The 14,121-nt window shown below is 39.7% G+C and overlaps 1 protein-coding gene across 50 annotated transcripts in view; it reads right to left on the bottom strand.

Annotated features, from left to right (window-relative positions):
• The window catches only part of SORBS1 (sorbin and SH3 domain containing 1), a 296,548-nt gene that overhangs the window by 175,498 nt on the left and 106,929 nt on the right, over positions 1-14,121 (bottom strand). Inside the window, exon 1 of one of the 50 annotated variants that reach the window (XM_072625910.1) lies at positions 1,199-10,719. The exons of 46 other annotated variants lie outside the window; for them this stretch is intronic. The gene's annotated coding sequence lies outside the window, so the exon portion shown is untranslated. Of the gene's footprint in view, positions 1-1,198; positions 10,720-14,121 lie in introns of those variants that run through there. 3 more of the 50 variants (XM_072626080.1, XM_072626105.1, XM_072626122.1) reach the window with 3 other exon arrangements.

Raw genomic sequence — 14,121 nt, forward strand, 5'->3', positions numbered from 1 at the left:
AATTCCCTTATAGTCAGGTAGCTCAGAAGCTTCTCTGAAATGTAAAACCTCATAGAGGATTCTGTAAGGGCATTGACTTGGCCAGGATCATGCAGCCTGGATATGTCATAGGTGACACTTGAACCCAGTTGTTTCAGTGGGAGTTGCCTGTCCCACTGTGCCCTGCTGCATGAGTCATCAGTTTGAAAAGCACATGGTTTCCTCATCAGTTCCCCAATCATCAGTTGATTTTTTTGGTCAAGGTCCATGGCACCCCTGAGAATTCATTCATTCATTCATTCAATCAATCAATACATATCTATTGAAACACTTACCATATGTGAGGTGCTGTTCAAATCTTTTGTTAGATCTAAAAATCAAAACTACAGAATTTTCTAACAGAAGCTATTTCTAGCTGTCCCAAGAGAGGAGTGTAAGAATGGGGGATGGATACAAAAGAAAGGCTATGAATGAGGGGAGGGGGAGTTCTGTGTGTGTGTGAATGGGGGGATGGGTGTAGTATACGTATGTGTGTGTGCAAGAGTGTGTGTATCTTTTTTAAACACAGGCAACAATAACAAGATTCCTTCACAAAATGTAACTTTATATCTTCATCTGGCCCTTTCCATTCTACAGAAAGCTTTGCTATTTTGTTGGGTTCCACATTCTCTTTCTGAAGCAAAATCAGTTTTAAAAGCACATAATTATAAACATTTTCTCCTTTTCCATTTAATAGCAGAAATGTCAAAAGAGTAAGACTTCCTCTGAAGCAACTGGTTTCTAATGTAAAAGGTACATTCCCCAATACAAGTAAAGGAGATCGAGAGACTAAAATGAGAATCAACCCTTCCCCGGAGCCTGAAATGTAAAAACCTTCCACTCTCAGAGGTCTGGTTAGCCCTTAACCAAAAATAAAATGTAAGAGGCTAGCATTCAATTTAATATCACACAGTGACTGACCAAAAATATTTAATAAATTCTCATTCATTCATCCATCCATCTCAAATTATGCTACCTGCAAAAGTAGCTGGGAAATTTTGAATGGCCCCACATTTCTGTGGTTGAGCATCATTTGCAAAAAGGCAACTGAGCCTTGAAGCAGCACCTCCAATCACAGAACCTGCAAGCAATATTCTGAGCTTTTCAATTAATCCAGAAAAAAACAACCACACTCATTTAACTCCAAAAGATGCACACACTTGCTATGGAAAATACTCACTTTCCTAATCCAAGGCTTATTAGACTGAAATCCAGCAAGCTGAGGAAGGTCTGGAGGGAATAGGAATGGAGACCAAGCCTGGGAGAGCTCTTTCTTCCCAGCCCTCGGCAGTAGGCATTTACTCACTTAGCACAGAGATTCAGAAAAGGCTTTTCCTGAGGGGTGCCAGAGGGGGAAACCCTGCCCTGGTGATTTTAACTGAGCACAGTCCTTAACAGTCAGAGTGAAACCAGCTGCTGAAGAAGGCAAAGGCTGACCAAGTCAGAGCCCCATAAATTCCTTGGCAAGGAAAATAAATTTAGTGGCAGCACTGGAGCAGATCACAGAAGGTTAGCACTGATAGGGGAGCCTTAGACATTATCCATTTCACCTCCTTTGTTGTAGATCAAAGAAGGTTAGAATTGGTGGAAGCCTTGAAAGATCATCACTTCCATCTGCCTCATCATACAGATGGAGAAACTGAGGCCCGGAGAGAAGTAACTGGTTCAAGAATACATGGCTTGTAAGTGTAAGATCTGGGCCTAGGACAGCATTCTTTTCACTATACTGTTGCCCAAACAGAAAACGCAATCATTCTTACTTACAATTATGCCTGTGCAGGTAGTCCAGTGCTCTCTCTGCTACATCACATTTGTTGTTTGATCATGTCTCATTATTCATGAACTCATTTGGGGCTTTCTTGGCAAAGGTACTGGGGTGGTTTTCCATTTCCTTCTCTAGCTCTTTTGACAGATGAGGAAACTGAGGAGGGTTAAGTGACTTGCTCAAGGTCATGCAACTAGTAAGTGTCTGAAGCTGAATTTGAACTCAGAGCCTCCTGATTCCAGGCCCAGGATTCTGTGAATCATACCACCTAGCTACCCAGACATCACATAACTTCAAGCTTTAGAGGTTATCTCTAAGGCTGCCCATCCTCCCTCGTTGGCTATCAATAGAAAATCTTCTAGAAAGGACAAGTATAACAATTATAGATCTGTTCTAATCACAATCTGGCCCCAACTTATCTTTACAGACTTCAGCTGCATAGTATTCCCCTCCCCACACACTGCAGCCCAGCCAAATGAGTTTTATTCTTATGCCATCAATATAGCACTCCACTTCCCATTTCTGTGATTTTGTACTAGTTGTCTCCTACATCTGGAATACACACCCTTCTTAGGTCTCTCATTCACAAACCCTGTTTTCCATTAAGATTAAGGTTAAGTACCACATTCTACCAGAGGCCTTTCTGCCAGGGTCTTCCTTCCAAAATCACCTTGTATCAAGTCTGTATATATGATACGTATGCCTACATAGATAAAGTGATGATAGGTAGGTAGGTGATAGAAGATAGGTAGATAGATGGATAGATGATAGAACGGTAAATAGGAAGATGGACAGATAGGTGGATAGATTATAGATAAACAGAATGAGATAAATAGGTAGGCAGGTAGGTAGATAGGGCAGCTAGGTGGTACCATAGATAGAGTACCAAGCCTAGAGTCAGGAAGACTCATATTTCTGAATTCAAATCTAGCCTTAAATACTTGCTAGATATGTGACCCTGGGCAAGTCACTTAACTGTTTGCCTCACTTTCCCTCTTCTATAAAATGAGCTGCAAAAGAAAATGGCAAACCACTCCAGTACCTTTGCCAAGAAAACCCCAAATGGAGTCACAATGAGTCAGGAACAACTCAAAAATGACTCAACTACAACAGGGAGATAGATGATAGAGGACAGACAGATGAATAGATGACAGAATGAGAGAGGGAGAGAGAGAGAGAAAGACACCTTGGCTAAACTATAAGCTCCTTGAGGGCATGGGCAGTTTCCCTTTTGTCTCTGTGCATGGCACTAAGGAGTCATTTAATAAATACTTGCTGATTTGATTATTTTGTCCTTCATAAAAACACATTATGGAAAAGGCATCTTGCAACAAGCTCTGGGGAGTGGCATCCTTTACTTGTGAGGGGCATAGGAGAAAAAAGAACTGACAGTAGGCTTGGTGTACAAGCAATTCCTGCCCCAGCTTTTCACTGTTGTAGAACATACTCCTTCCAAGCTGGGAAGGAGGCCCTCATTTCAGCTGGGCCATGCACATGGTGATCTGGCTCCCCTGACTAGACTTCTGAGTTGATTCAATTTTGGAAAGAACTCTCAATGGCTTTCAGGATCCATCCTGTGCCATATTCTTGAACTGATAGGAATGGTAGTAGGTGGCAGTTGATTAAGGAATGAGCTTACGTGGTATCTTTTTTGCATAAAACACAGGGTGTGTGCATGGCAGGGTGAGCCTGCATATAAGAGCTAAGTTACTGAAAAACAGACTAAGAACCCTAACAATGGCAGTGTAAGTTAGCCAGTGGCTGGTTGGTTCTATGGCAGGTTATAAGTGGTTAATTACTGTGTGGTGAAATAGGTCCACCATAGTGATCACCCATGTTTTATAGTTTTCATTAACCCTCCCTAATTCTATAGCTCATCTTGGATCTCACACAGAGTAATGGAAATGGACAATAGATGGGGAGGGGGGGGGGAACTGAAAGGGAAGTGGGCAGGTTGAACCAAAGTTTGCTGAGAATGAATTTTGTCAGAGAGTATGTGGAGTGTTAGTATAAGTAAACTTGATCATAGGGAGGAGAAGATGGATCCAGTGGTTTGTCAGGTTACATAGAAAACAGAAACGATATTGTTCAAAAATCTGGTTTCCATGTTTAGTCTGAATGGTAGGTGAAGAAAGAGAGATAGGATACCCAAGAACTCAAGGAATGCCTTCCAAGGGCTCAAAGTGAATCAGGCTCCCTGACCACAGGATTGAGAAGTGGAAGAGACAATTAAAATAATTTTGTTACTTTTCAGTCTAACTAACTTGGTTTACAGTTGAAAAAATTGTGCATCAGAGAAGAGAGTGATCTACCTAAGGACAGAGGACTGTTTATACTTTAAAGCAGGAGGGGACTTCAGAGGTCACATAGTCCAATGCCTCCTTTACTGAGAGCCAGGAACATTGAACACTTATCTAAGCTTACATGGGAAACAAGAATCAAAGGTGAGATTTGAACCCAGAGCCTCGCTTTCTGCAGCTTCTTTGTAAAAAGGAAAATCATGATTGAAACCTAGGCCATCAAACTCCAAAGCTAGTGTTTTTCCCATGCCAGTAACAATGGTGGAGATGATTTATAACAGCGGCTGACATTTAGGTAGCACTTTATGGTGGGCAAAGTACTTTATGAACACAATCTCATCAAAGTCTCAGAACAATTCTGTGAAATAGATAGGGCAGGTGTGCTTATTTCCATTTTACAGATTCAAAAACTGAGATTAAAAGGTCATGACTTGCCCAAGGTCAGACACCTAGTAAGTGTGGGAGGCAGGATTCAAAGCCTGATGGGTTAGGACACCAAGTTCAGTGCTCTCTCCCCTATCTACCCTCATCTTTGGAGGCAAGTAGATAGCTAGGCTGTGTAGACTGAGCCCCCCCTCCATTCAGTGGTCAAATGCATCTTTCTAAAGTGCAGATGTGACCCCATCACCACCATCTCCCTTCCTTATCTCAAGTTTGTCCCTTATGTACCTTGTTTATACATAGTTGCTTACATGTTGTTCCCTCCCATTAGATCATGTGTTCCTTGAAAGTAGGGTGAGTTTTTGCTTTTCTTTGTATATCCCCAGTACAGTGCCTGGCACATAGTAGGTGCTTAATCAATGTTTGTTTACTTGACTTGACAGTTAAAGGAGGGATTCCATCTTCTCCTGAGCACATTTTTTTTAATCTAATGGTGCTTTTAGAGGCAAAGAAGCTAGACCTATTCCTGTAAGGATGTAAAAAAAAGACTGAGATATCAATGACAGTCAATGTAAATTGGTCAGTTGAATGTGATCTATAACATTGAAAGTAGCATTTGCTTTATCATCAGATATTTGAGTTATGCTTAATGTACATGGAAAGCTATCTTTTCCCCTCCCGTGGATAGATCTACACTGAGCTGCTTCTTGAAAACTAATTTTTGAAAACAAAACTGAAAACCCATACTGGAAGGGCCCTTAGAGGTCATCTGGTCCAATTTTCTAATCTTATAGATGAGAAAACTTTAGGCCCACTTTGGTCACTTATCCAAGGTCACAAGGCTAGTAAGTAATAATGACTAAATTCTGGAATGAAAAGTGTGGGACAGCAAATCTTTATGGCAACTCATCATAGAGCTCTGCCTCAATCTTTCTGGCCTATGATGAAAATAAGTATTTTAAAGATCACCATTGGACTTGGTGGCCATCCAGATAGTCATAAGGATAACCTATACACTCATTTCAGACTATTAGCATGGGAAAGAACCTAAACATCACCAACTTAAACAACACCTTTATTTTACAGAGGAAGAGACAAAGGCCAAGACAGATGAAAAGATGAAAAATCAATGATAGGAAGGATTCAAAGGCATGTCTTCTATTGTCAATGCCAATGCTCTTTACCCTGTCATGATTCTTCCTGTTAGCTCTAATCCATTTAGGGAACCCTTTATACATTCAAAACAATATTGGAATGCATGAACATTCAAAGGGGACCCTTCAGATTTCTGAGAATTCTAGGCAACCCCAGCCTGGACCATATATTGAATTGCTGCTAGGCAACTGCATTTAAATGTACAGTTTTCAGAGGCCAAGAAACCGACAGAAGCACAGGGATCAGTGGCTAAGTTTCCTGGTGTGGTGAGTTGGTTATACTCTGAACAGCTGGCAAAAGCTGATAAGGAGCTTCCCTCCAGGTGGAAGAGTGCTTATTATGTGTCTTTGTACCATCCAAGCAAAGCATCCCCTTTGATCATGTACTTAAGACCCTGAGTGCTTCATTGAGTCAAAATAGAACAGATTTTGAATCTCAGCTGGAAGAGTAATTGGCTTAATTGATCAAGGTCGAGTCTAAAGACCTCCTGATTCAGAAAAGGTCCAGAGAGCAAGGCAGTCACACACTTTGGCCTCCAGGAAGTAGAATGGATAACTACCAGAGAGAAATATTGGGTACCAGGTCAGTACAGAGCAGGCACAGCACAGGTTCATTGGATTCCTCTCTTGACTTACTGTTTGTAAACTAGAATGGATTAGGCTTTTCCATTTTGCTGTCAGGACAGTGCCTTGTGGTTAAATTTGTCATTGCCCTCTAGTGTGAACTGTGAAAGTTGCGAGGGTGGGGGTGGGGGAGAGGTCCCTAAGTAACACCTGTCTTGATGAAATTGGAGGCCATGGGTGTTGAGAGCTGCTGTTCTATGGTTTGATGTTTTTCATCTCAATTAGTTGAACCAGGTTTTGGAATCTCACTGCCATTCACAGTTCAGGTCACTGACAGCCAAGGGTCAGGGGGTGGATTGTGGTAGGCCACAACTTAATTTAAGCAGAGTGCAGCTGGCCACAGCTGATAAGGAAGTTCCCCTGAGGTGGATGATCTGGGAAACAGACTCAAGCTTTCAGATAGGAAGCCATCTGGAGGGAAAATGTCTGTCTAAAAAGCATAGAAGCACTACCCTGCCTATCCTTTTTTAAGGAAGTCCTCAGACTTGACAGAAAGAACTCCATTTCTGTGTAGGTCACCCCCAGAATTATTGAACATGCCTTTGTAGACAATGGACCACCACTGGGAGCTGGGCTCATCATGTACCGTTTGCCACTGTTTAATCTAAGCAACCATTTTCTCATACACTTGTGACCCAAAACACTTTATTCCATCAGAATAAAACAATTTTAAGTCTGGGCCCAAGAAAACTTACTCTCATGACAGAGGCCAGTAATGCAATTTGTTGTTGTTGTGGTTGAATCATTTTTCAATTGTCTGACTCTTTGTGACCTCATCTGGGGTTTTCTTGACAAAGGTACTGGAATAGATTGCCATTTCCTACTCCAGCTCATTTTACAGATGAAGAAACTGAGACAAACAGAGTTAAGTGACTTGCCCAAGGTCATACAGCTCGTAAGTGTCTGAGGCCAGATTTTCGCTTAAGAAGATGTGTCTTCCTGATTCCAGCCTGACGTTCTACCCACTATGCCACCGACCTGCCCTTCTAACACAGTTAGGAGAGTTTTATGACCCCCAAAGAGTTTGTGAAGACTAGCAACTCCATTTGAAAGACATCCTAATTCAGACCAGAAACATACAAATACAAGCCAGCTGCCAGAATTTCCGTATGATCAGAAGATCTTTGTTGATAGAACTCTAAATTATTTTTTCACAATTACTAATATGTTGAATTCAATCTGAGGCTATAGAATATAAGGAAAAGTATGGAAAATATGAAGAAATGGAACAATAAAAGTAGATTAAAAGTTGGAAAATAAAATTGCTTAGCAATGTAACCTAGTAAAAAGAAGGTCAAGGGTAGATGACTGCTTTTGAACATACAAAGGGTTATTTATGGGACATAGTAACCAACTGTTCTTCTTGTAATCACAGATTGTTAGAATTGGAAAGAACCTTGGAGATCTGTGCTTTCCTTAGTTCCCCTAAAGTAATGCAGCAAAACCTCAAATCTGGGTTCAGTTTTGATGCCTACTATCTATGTATAACCTTGGATACATCATTTAACCTCCTTGGGTCTCAGTTTCCTAAACTGTAAAATGAGAAGATTGCATTATATGTTTTCTGAGATTTATGCATTCTAGTTTTATGTTTCTATGACCAGATCTCAATTAGCTAGAATCTAAAAAATTCAGTTCTCAGTTCATCAGAATTTCTTATGCATGTTTCTGGTTTTGTTCTGAGAGTAAAAAACAAGAAAACAAGCTAATTTCAAGGATCTGTTATTCCAATAAAACCACTTCTAGGATAAAGTCTGTATAGAGTCAGCCTAGTCCTTGCTTAATTTTGATCTAGCTCCTAAGAGTAGTGTTAAGGTGAGATTCCATTTGGAAAAGAGTAACATGGCTTTAAAAGTCTTAAAATAACATAGGATTGGGATACTCCTCTATAAAACATCTTTTCTCCTCTATGAATCTCAGAATGTTAGAGTTGGGAAGCACCTTGGATACCACCTTAGTACCATGTGTTCCATCTCCCTTATTGTGCAATTTCGAATTTCCAGCTCTTAGGACAGCAGCACACCTGCGATACCTCTCTTCTCTGGAGAATAAGGGTAATTCACATTCCTCACATTCACAATAACAGTGAGAGGTAGGTAACAATAAGTATTATTATGCCTTTTTTACAGATGAAAATACTGAAGCTCAGAGGGGTAAAGGGACTTGTCCAATGTCATACAACAAATTAAGCATCAGTATTGGGGTTTGAACCTATGTCTCTTCTAATTCCAAGCACTCTTTCTCTATGTCTTATTGCCTCTCCAACAAAAGGAAATGAGCATGTACAATGGCAGAATTAGATTTAGATTAGATATAAAGAAGCATTTCTTGACAATGAAGGTACGTAAATACTAGAAATAAGGAATAGTGTGGCATGTCCTTCCCTGTTGCTCTTTAAAATCAAGGTGATACTTTCCTCTCTGGTCATAAAGATAGTATTTTATTCAATCAAGTAAAAAAAATAGTGATGATTAATGGTGTCTAGGGCATATAGCAGAGGTATCAATTAATAAAAAAATTAATTTGGAATCATCATTAAACTGTTTATTAAGAGCTCTTCTGCATTCTGGCATTCTTGGTTAACCCTCTCCAAAAGGAGTTAAAATACCTCAGGATTTGACTTCTTGGACTATAAAATCTAAGATAAGGATGAAAATTTAACTCCCATGACTATTCCCTCCAACTCTCCACTCTTAACATGAATTTGTTTTCTGTCCAAAAATATCCACACCTTCATCACATATTCTAGTGGCTTTGTGAATTGTGAACCTCATTCAGTATAATTACAGTCCATGTGAAACTTTCATTGACTGCTATTTTGTTTTGAGGTCAAGGGCTGAACCACTAAATGAACTAACGGTTTCTTTCTATATCTTTAGTAGCATATCAAGCTGTACTTTAAAAAAAAAAACTCTACTCCTTTGAAAAGGCATAGGCATAGAATATGCAAATATAAAATGCTGAACAATCTAGTAGAAGTGGAAATCTCCTTTTGTCTACTTATTAATCCGAATGTTGACATCTACATGTTGATATCTATGTGTTCATTGGTCAAAGGTTCTTAGCCTGTCATTTACATATACACATAAAGCTCACCAACTGAAAATTTCTATCATTTTCCATTTTCTGGGCACAAAGAACAAGTTCACTTTCAATTTTATCAACTTTCATAGCTTAAATTCATCAATACCCAACCATTGCAATAATATCCACAAACTTTTAAAACTAGAGGGAGATTTCCACTGAATTGGATAGAATCTCAAAGGAAAATTTACTTTGGAATGTAGATGTACCTGGGAAAGAACTACATAGGATGAAGTGTGTATACACTACACTGGAGTGCAAAATGATCATTAACCCATCTTAGCAAGCAGAGTTATAACTAGTAATTCTGGGAGCCAGGGCAAGCAGCACAAAATATACTTTCAAATCAACTTTTTAAGACAAATTTCAGTGAATAGGAGGAGAGAGCTTGGGACACAAGGCCACAAGTTGGGAGAGATTCTCTTTCCCTCCCCCAAGTCACTGCTCCATGGGAGACCAGGATGAGAAAGAGGATCCCATATTGGTACCTTAGGGTAAAGAGTTTATGAGGTCACTGTTGTGGAGGTGAAACCAGGAGGAGAAAGCAGAGGGGATCTAGGAGATAGGAAATATACTGACTTTAACTAAAAATAATTCTTGCTAACTCAGGGTTAGGCTAAGCTCAGTTGTTTCTATCTGTGAAAGACAAATAAATGCTATTGCATCCTCTAAATATTGGCACCGTAAAACAAATCCCTATAGTTCTATATTATACTACAGTTATGGCTCTAAAAAGTAAGTAAAACTCCACTATACACATTTTCCTGTAATGGCAGCAAGCTTTATAGTGACAAAATGGTTTTTTACAAATATTCTTTCATATAAAATTAAAGCTGGAAAGGACACACCCATCATCGAGCTGACTCCCATTTTATAAAAAAGCAAAGCCCAGGTAACTTGCCCACATTCATCTATAGACACTTGCATAAATAGTCATTCCAGCTTATCTAAATATATACAAGGCAGAAATATCAAGTCTGTGATTTCTACAAAGTATTTCAAGTGGATGGATATATGATAAAACCTTAACCTAAACTAACCTCACCAGAACCTTTCATTTAATCCTTTTCAACCAAAAATCAAGATGCAGATATACAAGCTCTGATCATCCAACGATGAGATCTGTGGTCTCAACAATGTGAAGAATCCCTCCAATGATACAGATTGCACCTCTTCATGCCTGCCAATTCTAAGACACTCTTTTCAATGTCCTCTCATAAACCCTTCACAGGAGCATCCCCTGCACATTGGGTGGATTGTTCTACCTAGTAATAACCCTAAGGTCCTTGATCATGAAGGAAAGATTAAAATGTATTCTCTTTACTGTATTTACTAAGTAAGGAAAGTACATCAATATATTTTAGAATGACTTTTTAATAATAAAGTCTTGAAAAAAAATCAGAAAATTCAATGATGTGGAATACCCTATTCTGTGGGCTTTCTAGTAGTTAAAGTTTAATATTATATATAGTAACGGCAATATTGTTTAAAAAATTTCTTTGAGTGAATAAGTTATCTTGACTGTTATAAATATTCAAATTAACTATAAAGGAATATAAAGAAAGATGCTATCTGCATCCAGAGAAAGACCTGATAAATAGAAGTATGTATAGAATAATTTTATATACATACACACACGTGAGGGCACGCACGTGTGTGTGTTTGTGTATACCAATATACCTATTTGTGTCTAATGGCAGCCATCTCTAGGGCATGGTGGAGGGAGGAAAGAGTAAAAAGAAATTTACATGATATTTTGTTGTATATTTGAAAGAAATAGCAAGTTGTACATAGTAGATCTGCAGTTTCATAGGCAATCATCTTTTTTTATCGTACTAGGTTAAGGAAGTGCTTGTTTTATTCCATAAATTAAAAATAAAATTTAAAAAAGCATTTACTATAAAATGGTTTATAATATTTCTGGGACAAGTTTTTGCTTTGTTTTCCTTTAAAAAAAAACAACCTGAAATGCATTCAGTACTACTCTGAAATAAATTACTTTGTGGAGTGGGGCCTATTGACTTCGCTAATGGGAAGTAGGGGTATTCAAGGAGGGACTAGGTATTATTAGTTCAGTTGGGTTTTAGTGGGCTTGGGAGAGGGAGCTAAGAAGTACAGTTCTACCACAGGCTCCAAAGGAATGAGACCCAGGCCAGCATACCATAAATATCCGGGGATGATATTGGGTAAATAATTCAAAGCAACACTATCCCCCCACCCCAAACTTAGGTCGTTGGCCTTAATGTATGTTTTAAGTCTCCCTCCAGGTTTCAGAAACTACGCAAAATATTTCAGTTAAGGATCTCTGTGTGTCAGCAGCAGGAAATAAAGGTTTACTTTGGGGACTCCCTGCTAATAAAGAGGTAGGGGTCATCTCTGAGAACCATAGTATTTCAGTCCTTCCTTATTCTTACCAGATGTTTCCAGAGACAGGTCTTATGCACATTTTTTAAAAATGTGCTTATTTTATGGTACAAAAAGTCCTCTGCTATAAAAAAATATCATACCATAGAATGAAAAGCTCAAAACTCAAACCAAAATTGGCAGGAATGAAGAAAAGGAAACAGCTTGGAAACACATAATTTAGGGAGGGATGTTTAAAAAATGATGCTAAAAGCATTTAATTATCTAGGTACATCAAAATTTCTGTGAGAAATAAAATTTGTTCTCAACAAATTCAGCCTTGAAGGTATATGGTCTTCAAATCTAAGCAGAAAGCTGAGGCAGAATTCATATGCTATACTCACCCAAATATGAGTAGTACCAGAGCCTTGAGATAACATTTTTTTTGTCAAGACCTAAACTCTATTCTCATTATTGCCACTAATTGCCACTGTATGACTTTGAATTGAGTATTTACCTCTCTGGACCTCATTTTCATTAATCAGAAAGTGATAGCATTGGAGTAGATAATCTCTAAGGGTCTTTTCTGGCTCTAAAATTCTCTGATTCTGTCATCTTCTCCCTACCTATCCAGGCTAGCACTTTCATTTATCTCAGGTTATATATGCTTGGATTCTCCTTCATCAACACATCTTATTCCCATACTCAAGTTGTACCACAATGACTGAAATGTTCATTTCCTTTCTGGTCTTCTCCTAACTCCATCAAGCAAAGGCTTTCTGCATGATCAATGACTCCTAAAGTTGTACCTCTTCCCCAGAGCTTTCCCAAACTGCTGAAAAGAAAAGTAGCTGCTTCCTTCATCCCGCCTTTACCTGGCTATAGGGTTTGTGTGCTTATACTGCTTACCACTTCCTTGTCTCCAAAATGTATTAACCCTTACAATGCATACAATTTATCACCAGAGGCATAGCCACTAGGTCACAGATTACCAAGTGGTCCTCAGAAGTTACCTTAGACTGGCATTCTACCTGACATAAATAGGCTCTCTACAACATTCCCAGTAGGTGATTATCCAGCCACTGAACAAATAGATTTAGCAACATGGAACCTTGGGGAGTCCTACAGGGCATGGAGGAGTTTTTACCTATTACTATATCCCATTTGGAAAGAATTCAAATTAAAATCAATTTGTCAGGAGTTCAAACTCTTGAGATTTATTGAACATGACTCAGGATTTCAACAAGCTATCAGGAAAAAAGGCCCCCAAAGTGGGGCCCTGGCAGTGTCTCCTATCAGTGACTAAAACCAAGGAATGGAAATTATTTTGGCTAAGATTTGCACATCAAAGTTTCCTCTGATCACTCACTAAACCTACTTTTTTGCAGAACCTGAGACTGGTTGCAACTACCTGTTTAAGATTCATAATCCAACAGGCTACTGAGGAGTAAGGAGATAATTTGTGAAGGAGGAAGTGTTCACTGCCACCTACAATAGCAGTTGCAGTGTCAAGTAGAATGGGGAGATATGGCCAGAGCCAAACTCCTTAGCTCAAAAAGGTAGCACTAACATCTCCATAGATTCATAAGATTGTTAGAGTTGAAATGTACCCTAGAAATCATGTTCAACCTCATGTGAATGTAGAAAGAAACTAAGGTTAAATGAGTTGGCTAAAGACACGGAGTCTGTTACTTTTAGTCTAGCCACCTTGTTTTGCAGTTGATGGAACTGTGGCTTTGTGTTGGGATTGGAAGCTCAATTCCGTGTGGACAGTCTCGGGCGGGTAAAGGTGGGAGCTTCTAAATCTTAGAGCTCTCACGAGACCCCCCCAGGAAACAGCAGGGGATCGAGGTGAACCGAGCTATCTCGAGTAATTCCGCCTCTTCCCGTGAGAAACGTGATGGGAGAGAGATCTCCCCGCCCTCGAGATTGTCCCGGATCTGGGCACACCTAGTTACCTAACAGCACGGTATTCAGATGCAAACTATGCGGCTGAAGGTTAAGTAGGATTGAGGAAGCCTGAAAGCTCTATTAGCACGTGAGGAGCCAAGAGGACAGTAGGCTCCGCTTCTCTTCTTTCCTCTCTCCCCTCCCCCTCTCTCCCCGCTTGTACTTCTACTTCCAATCCCTTAAGATCTTAGCCTCCTTAGGAAATCTCCCCCTCTTCCTCCTAAGGAAGACCCCCCTGCACTTGTAACCGAGACCCTGAAATAAAGCTCAACCCTTGTTCGACTCTGGAACGTCCTTTCTCTCATATGAGCATCCGGTTTTGGCCAACCGAAGACCTCGGAGGTGAGGTAAGAAGACTCGGGTAGCCCACAGGCCTCTAGGCCTGGCAGCTTTGAAGTCAAATAACCTGCCTAAACTCATCTAACTAGCAAGTAGTGGCAGAGCTGGGACAAGGACCCAGGTCATCTAACTTCTATTCCAATAAAATTTCAACTACGCCACT

Source organism: Notamacropus eugenii, chromosome 1, assembly GCF_028372415.1.
Source record: "Notamacropus eugenii isolate mMacEug1 chromosome 1, mMacEug1.pri_v2, whole genome shotgun sequence".
NCBI lineage: Eukaryota > Metazoa > Chordata > Mammalia > Diprotodontia > Macropodidae > Notamacropus > Notamacropus eugenii.